The 7500-nt window shown below is 44.0% G+C and overlaps 1 protein-coding gene and 1 long non-coding RNA gene across 2 annotated transcripts in view; one reads left to right on the top strand and one right to left on the bottom strand.

Moving 5' to 3' along the window:
• Positions 1 to 7500, bottom strand: part of LOC134453604 (zinc finger CCCH domain-containing protein 18-like) — a 42239-nt gene that overhangs the window by 1682 nt on the left and 33057 nt on the right. The window lies entirely within an intron of this gene.
• On the top strand, positions 1776 to 3982 carry LOC134453603 (uncharacterized). The gene is made up of 4 exons (XR_010035664.1): positions 1776 to 1966; positions 2189 to 2281; positions 2485 to 2653; positions 2956 to 3982. It is a non-coding gene; the product is annotated as an uncharacterized LOC134453603 (long non-coding RNA).

The following is a 7500-nucleotide window of genomic DNA, read 5'->3' as shown; positions in this document are numbered from 1 at the left end:
GTAAACACAACAGCCACTTACATAAACATTTGCTTAGCTGGGTTGGGAAATTATGCCCATAGGTTATATTTACTGTTTGTTGCTATTATTCTGCAACCTGACAAGCACAACAGGAACAAATAAAGCTCCTTTACAGTACTTTCACACTTTCCATAAGGTAACCTTCGTGAAATAATATATTTTTTTTACCACAAGTAGAACCGTCTCTTTTTCCAATATGGTCCAGCTGCGTCTTGTCCAGCTAATACCGCTACGCCCATTCCTCCTTACTAGACCGCCCTCACAGTAACGCCCCTTTGGCTGTTCAAGTTTCTGAAGTCAGTTGCTGCCGAATGACAACACAAGCGCCGCGCGGGACTTTTTAAAACGACTGGAAGGATTTCGCTGCAGCGATCACTCAACTGTCGGTAAGATGTCGATATTACATGCCTGAATATACATAACGGTTACTTTACGAGTTGACTTTCAGTCGGAGGGCGAACATTTAACCACCTCGGCCCACCAACTAGCGGTTTTGGCTAATGTGTTTTAGCTTCAAGGCAAGCTAACAGGCCGCCCTTCGTAAGTTTGTTTCAGATGTTGTGTGTGTATTTGTCATAATGTACAGCACTAAGTTATGGGCAGACAAAACAACTATTATTCCTGTGTAATTACCATTCTTGTGACTACTTCACTGCATATATTAAGCAGGAAACTGCCTTTGGTTCCCAAAATATGAACATCTGTTGCCCTTCATACCCCACTACAGGCTTCACTGCCTGGGAAATCTGTGCTAGTTTACTATTTCCAACCTGGTAGCTAGCTAGCCAGCCTGGTCAGAATGGACAAAGGCAGCACATCTCAGAATCTTGTTACGACAATACGAGGCAAATGTGAATGGAGTACATCGTTATGTGTAAGATAAGACGTTAACATGACAAGGGTGAGATGAAGGATACTATGGGCTAGCCAGACTAGAATAAAAGTTAACTAGGCCTACCACGAAAAGTTCATTCATAAACGTTTTGACGGTCTTTCGAATGGTTATCGGATGGTGTGCTTGCTTGCTTAAATATCATAAAGTTCGCCACAAAGTGATCACGAAATGATCTCCGTATCAATAACAGTTTCGTGGTTTGTTACTCGTTTGAATAAACGTATAGTTTTGACATCCCTTTCAAATGACACGCGGAAGTTTTGAATATTTGTTGTACCACGAGCTATCACGAAATTATGCTGGGCCAAAAGGTGTTTATACAGTAGTTTCTTCCTGTGCTGCGTTGTGCACGTCTGTTTCATCATCTGAGCTATCAGTTGTGTTTCTTTGAAGCAAAGATGTATAGAATAGCACTGAAAGTCGGAGGTGTCATATTTGTTCAACCTGGTGTTAAACGTAATTTCAATTCTTGACCAGTGCATGTAAAGAAATTGAAAATAAAACCGACTTGACTTGTCATTGGGTCTGATTTTAAATGTGCCATATAGTTCAATGTGGGAGCAGGTTCACACACTAAATAAGACACTAAGGTCAAGCACAAGCAGATTAAAAAAAAATAAAAATTCTCAGAGCAGATTAGAGCAGACGTTTCAGGTTGCTGCCATCAGAGAGTATTGACTTGACCTTAGTGTCTTTAGTGTGCTCCCACATTGAGCTCTACTTTTTGGGTCCATGCACCTACTTATTTCTAAACATCTAGAGCGCAACAATACCCCTGCCTCCTGATATGCCATATAACCTGTATCTCTCCAAGTGTGTGTGTGTGTGTGTGTGTGTGTGTGTGTGTGTGTGTGTGTGTGTGTGTGTGTGTGTGTGTGTGTGTGTGTGTGTGTGTGTGTGTGTGTGTGTGTGAGAGAGAGAATGTGTGCACGCAGATATAAGAAGTTGGGGTTGATGATCCACATGATGGTGATGGACCAGGACAGCTCTGGACCTCCTGACTGGCAGCTCCATCCTCAACCTCTCTTCCTGCCCTTCACACATGTGCAGGTAAGGCCAATTTTTAAAAACTCACTACATTGTCTGAGGCAAAAGTAGGAGAAAAGGAGTGTGCGAGTGAGTGAGAACCCGGTCATTATACATGTGACCCTTAAAGGGCGTGTGTGTGTCCTAGAACCAAGACAGTGGCAGTGTGTGTCTGTCTGCCTTTGGTTAAGGGTATCTTTAAGATACTACCTTGTTGTGGTAACATAATTTTGCTATTTCTGACAGGCAGCCAGTTTTCTGAAAGATGGTTGATGTCAGTACCAACATGTTGTGATGGAGGCTTCCACCTGAGCTGAACACAGAAACTTGCACACAGTGGTGAGTAAATCACTGAATCTGCTTTGTTCTGCACTAGACCAATAAGTATAGTACAGTAATAGTGACCCCTGTACAGGTCAGACGCTCTGTAACTCTTCAGCCTGGAGTTCTGCATTAAAATGATGGGTGTGATTTTTATGTAGTGTATTCTATGTATACCCTCTCGTGTGTGTGTGTGTGTGTGTGTGTGTGTCTGTGTGCAGATGGAAGCAGTCGTTCCTGTTCAGCATCGATATGCCAGTAATGGGTTTGATGAGCCACAGCATGGTGATGGGCAATCAGCATCAGGACCAGGGCAGCTCACAAGGAGAACCTCCTGCCCTGCCTCGTCATCCTCAACCTCCCATCTCCCTGCTCTTCACACATGTGCAGGTGAGGCCAACCTCTAAAATGCACACTTGACTTGAGGCAAAGGGGGAGAATAGGCCTGCGTGTGTGCGTGCGTGCCTGCCTGCCTGCCTGCCTGCGTGCCTGCCTGCCTGCGTGCCTGCCTGCGTGTGTGCCTGCCTGCTGCCTGTGTGCTACACTTTAAGACAGTAGCAGTGTGTGGGGGGGCGTGTGCACAAGCATATGCACATGGTCATGTCATGGTCATGTCTTTCTGTAGGTAGATAGGGGGTGCTTGTTTTTGTCTTTATTTTCATTCATAACATTAGCATGCCTTTTTTTGACAGGCACGGAGCCAGTTTTCAGAGGGAGGGCTGATGACACCAGCAACTTTGGTGAACCTGATCAACCCAGCACCAACCACTGTGCCCCTCCTCCTCTGCCAACTGCACCACATGGCTCCACCATCTCAAAAAGGCACAGACACTACTCCTACTACTTCCTGCGAAGGATGAGAGAAGAGCCGACCGCCCCACATCGGCACTCACCACCTTCTACAGGGGTGTCATTGAGAGCATCCTGACCAGCAGCCTCTCTGTCTGGCAGCCGTCAAGCTGAAGACTAGAAGGCAGTACAGAGAGTGTGGTGAGAACGGCAGAAAAGCTCATAAGATCACCCCTACCAGCCATTCAGGATCTGTACACTTCACACTGTTCCAAGAGGGCAATGAACATCATAAAGACACAACTCATCCAGCATACAGACTGTTCTCCCTACTACACAAGCACATCAGACTCCTCAACGCACTGAAGAAAACCACATGAATATTCCAAGGACACTGGAGAATATTCCATGAACACTTCTTTCACCATGCCACTTACACTTTACTCATTGCTCCTTATATACAGCATCTTCACATCACCTGTATGATCTCCTCCTGCCGTGTGTGTGTGTGTGTGTGTGTGTGTGTGTGTGTGTGTGTGTGTGTGTGTGTGTGTGTGTGTGTGTGTGTGTGTGTGTCCACTGTGTTTGTGTATTTATTGTCCATCAGTATGTTAATCTTCTTATTGCACACTGTTTGTGTCTCTGTGTGACTGTATTTATTGTATGTATCAGTCTGTATTTCATACCAATGCATTATTTTTAGTTATTAGTTAAACTGCACATTGGAGACTGGTCAAACACAATTTCAAACTTTGTGTTAACCCTCCATAGATTTTTATTTAAAAAATGGAGTCTAATCTACTGTACTACACAGGCTATCAACAGACCACACAGTTGAGTGCTGTTTTATGCACTCTGAATATGAGAAGGAGAGGTAACCGTTCACACTTCATAGTGTAAAAGTAAACAGAAATAAATTTTCACATTTCATTCCTGTCTCGTTCACTTCTTTCAGCAATGTATGTGGCCTACATGCAGGGAAGCTGACAGGGGGGGCAAAGGGGTCCGTTGACCTGGGCCCAGTGAGACGAGGGGTCCAGGAATGGGTCCTCATTACATCATACCTGCAAACTCGGCACCTTTTGGTGACAGTCACCTTTTTCCTGTCCAATTAGGTCATTCACGTGAATAGAAATAGAACCCCCGCTCTACACTGTCACCTTTTTTTCTTTGACGAGTTTGCAGGTCTGTTACATTGTATGTAGTCTATGTATTGAGTGGGGGGCCCTTTCAGATGACTTTGTCCTGGGCACAGCCAAAGCTGTCAGCGGTCCTGATTATGTACGCACAAACACTGGTTATGATGGTAGGAAAAATGTTCTCTGTTTTCTGATGGCCTTTGAATTAAGACAGGCCAATCTGGAACCTCTCCTGGATAAAGAGGTAAGCTTCAATAGTGTGGTCACTCCTAAATCATAGACAGACATGGAGTATGGTAGGCCTATGGTAATGAAGAAATTGTTTTTCTCCAATAAAACAAACAAATAGCCTATTGCTATTTCAAATACTATTTCATATATTTTTTCATTAATATCTGCTCTTTCCAAGCTGACCACAAAATGTGGTGAGGTGACACTCATTACTTTAAAAAGTCGGGAATGTGTTGCTGATGTTTTACATCGTTTCAAACTTTTCTAAGTAGCCTATATCATGTCTTACCAAGTGAACAACCTCGCCAAAAAGGTTTTTTTAATATTATTTTTCCGGGTGTGTTAATATCCTGGAAAGGATGTTTAATCATATAGCCTACACAGTGTTAACAGTGACCTCGACACACACAGCTAGGTAAGGTAATGTCAACGTCGTTGTGTTGACATTTTGGCGACCTGGTACGTTGCTATGACAAATTTGTGCATAGCGACACGAGTCCTAAACAGTAGGCTACAATGTCCGAGGTACGGGAAGACAAAGCAAAAGACATATTGGGATTAGAAAACGTGTGATTTATCTCACTTTCTTACATAAATTGTTGAGAACATTATGTCAGTGGAATGTTCAGTGAAACGTTTCTCTGGAAGATAACAATTTGCACGGGATATCTTTGTAACAAACATGGAGCCTTCATCCGGAAATGGCCTTGAAAATGACATCATGCAGTATCCCTTCACGATTGGCCAATACGGCAAATGCCGGGAACGCCCATGGGCGTGCTTGCATTAAGGGTGGAACTGTTTTACTGCAGCTGGACCCTTCTCTCTTTTTCTCCCTCCCTCTTTCCATACATATCTCGCCCCCTATCTCCCATATAATTTATACCGTAGCAGATAAGTGGAGTCAACAAAAGTTCAACATGCCTTTCCGTTTGCACAGCCTTCATTATCTAAACATATGCAATACAAGGCATCACCTCTCATCTTGTACATCTTCCAGTCAACTGAGAGCATCATCCCCTATAGCACCTGGTATCACTCATCACTATGGAAACGACAAATGTACATGCGGTTGAGGGAAAACAGCCATGGAAAAACCTCTCCCATCGGGTACATTTTTCCGGTGCACCTCACACAAATGATTTCACGAATTAGCACTTCATCAAGGTGTAAAAGAATATGGTTTCTCTTTACTTTGCGGCCTATAGCAAAGTATGTAACATTGTGTACTTGCACTGTATCCAAGTAACCCTTAGATACAGTGCAAGTATACAGTGTTACATGCCTTGTCGTAACGAAATATTGGGTTACAAAATATCGCATGTGGATTTGCGTGCTTATCGAATGACAAAGAAACCATAAAATAACCATGCCAGTAATACCAGTACAATACCAGTAATACCAGTGTAATATGCTGTACACAGTATAGATGATATACTCTATATGTAACTTTCTGTATCTGCCGCCCTTTCTCTGTGGAGCTGCCCCAGAGACTTCTATGTTCGGACGAACAGAGACATAAGAGCACCACTCCCTAACCTACAGGGGTTGTCTTCGACAGACGGGCAAGACAGAAAGCAAGAGGTCAACATATGTTAAACGGCGTCTCAAAACCAGGAAACGCACTGCTGGGACTTGGTGAGGTCAGACCCGTGCAGGCACAAAGCAGAAGCATAAAGACTGAAGAGTTTCTATCCTCAGGCCATGCCGATTCAGAGGAGTTCAACCATAAAACATTGGACACTGTGTGTGTGTGTGTGTGTGTGTGTGTGTGTGTGTGTGTGTGTGTGTGTGTGTGTGTGTGTGTGTGTGTGTGTGTGTGTGTGTGTGTGTGTGTGTGTGTGTGTGTGTGTGTGTGTGTGTGTGTGTGTGTGTGTGTGTGAAACACAAAGAGACTGTGAGTACACACTTACACAGAGAGACAGACGAGCAGACAGACAGACAGAGTGATCAAGTGTCACATCTTATCTCCAACTGTATCCATTTTACAGGCAGACAGCAGATGTGCATGAAATGTGTTACACAAATACACAAGTATTATACTGTACACTGTCTTGTAAGTATGAATTCATCTGCCTCCTCATAACACCACTCCCTTTTAACCCCCTATCGCAGAGCCTCGATCATAATCTTATTGTCACCAAAATGGTAATGATCCATCAATAATGGTCTTAATCGATTACGTAAGACTCTTGTCATATCAGTGTTGTTATGATGTAGTTGAGGGTTTTCTCCGGCAAAGAGTAAATAGGCCCGTCGACAGGCCCATCTGCAGTAAGATGCTACAATGGAAAGTGGCCACCATAGTGTTAGTGCTTACTCTCGGGACGAAGGCTTTTGGCTGCGGAAGGAACCTCGAGAGACTATTTCAATGTTTCTTTGGGGCTATTCAAACACAACCGAACTGAAAATCTATTCTACCTCTTATCCCACAAGTGCAAACAGTCGATTCGGTGCCCAATGTCAGTTTGTTTTGTTTAAGTCTGGGTGCGAACGTGTTCAACCTCAGCGTTTCATTATGTGTGCACCATATAAATGTGGTCGCGTTTCTCATGGACAAGTAGCATTACATTGACAGATGGCCTCAAGTTTAAATGAATATGTGTAGCACAAAATGCATTCTGTCTGTAAAATAAAATCTGTTACACTTACTGTAGTGCCCTAGAAGGAGACAGAGAGAGAGAGAGGGAGAGAGAGAGAGAGAGAGAGAGAGAGAGAGAGAGAGAGAGAGAGAGAGAGAGAGAGAGAGAGAGAGAGAGAGAGAGAGAGAGAGAGAGAGAGAGAGATATGCACATACCTATAACACTTGGATACACACATACACACAAGATAGCGGAAGGGAGATAGCAAGACAGACAGACAGTCAGACAGACAGACGGAGAGAGAGTGAGACAGAGAGACAGCAATAGAAAAAGAGAGAAGTGCAGAACCATGATAAAGGAAATGGTGCTGGAGGAAAGAGGAGAGTAGAGGTGGTAGACCGGTGGTGTGTGGTGGTGGTGGTGGTGGTGGGGGCACACAGGGCTGGCATGGTGTCTGCCAGAGGAGCGTGCGAGAGTGGGAAGGAGGAGTTGATGA

The sequence above is a fragment of the Engraulis encrasicolus genome, chromosome 8 (assembly GCF_034702125.1).
Source record: "Engraulis encrasicolus isolate BLACKSEA-1 chromosome 8, IST_EnEncr_1.0, whole genome shotgun sequence".
Taxonomy (NCBI): domain Eukaryota; kingdom Metazoa; phylum Chordata; class Actinopteri; order Clupeiformes; family Engraulidae; genus Engraulis; species Engraulis encrasicolus.
The sequence above is the reverse complement of the archived record's forward strand: the minus strand, read 5'-3'. Positions and strand labels throughout refer to the sequence as shown.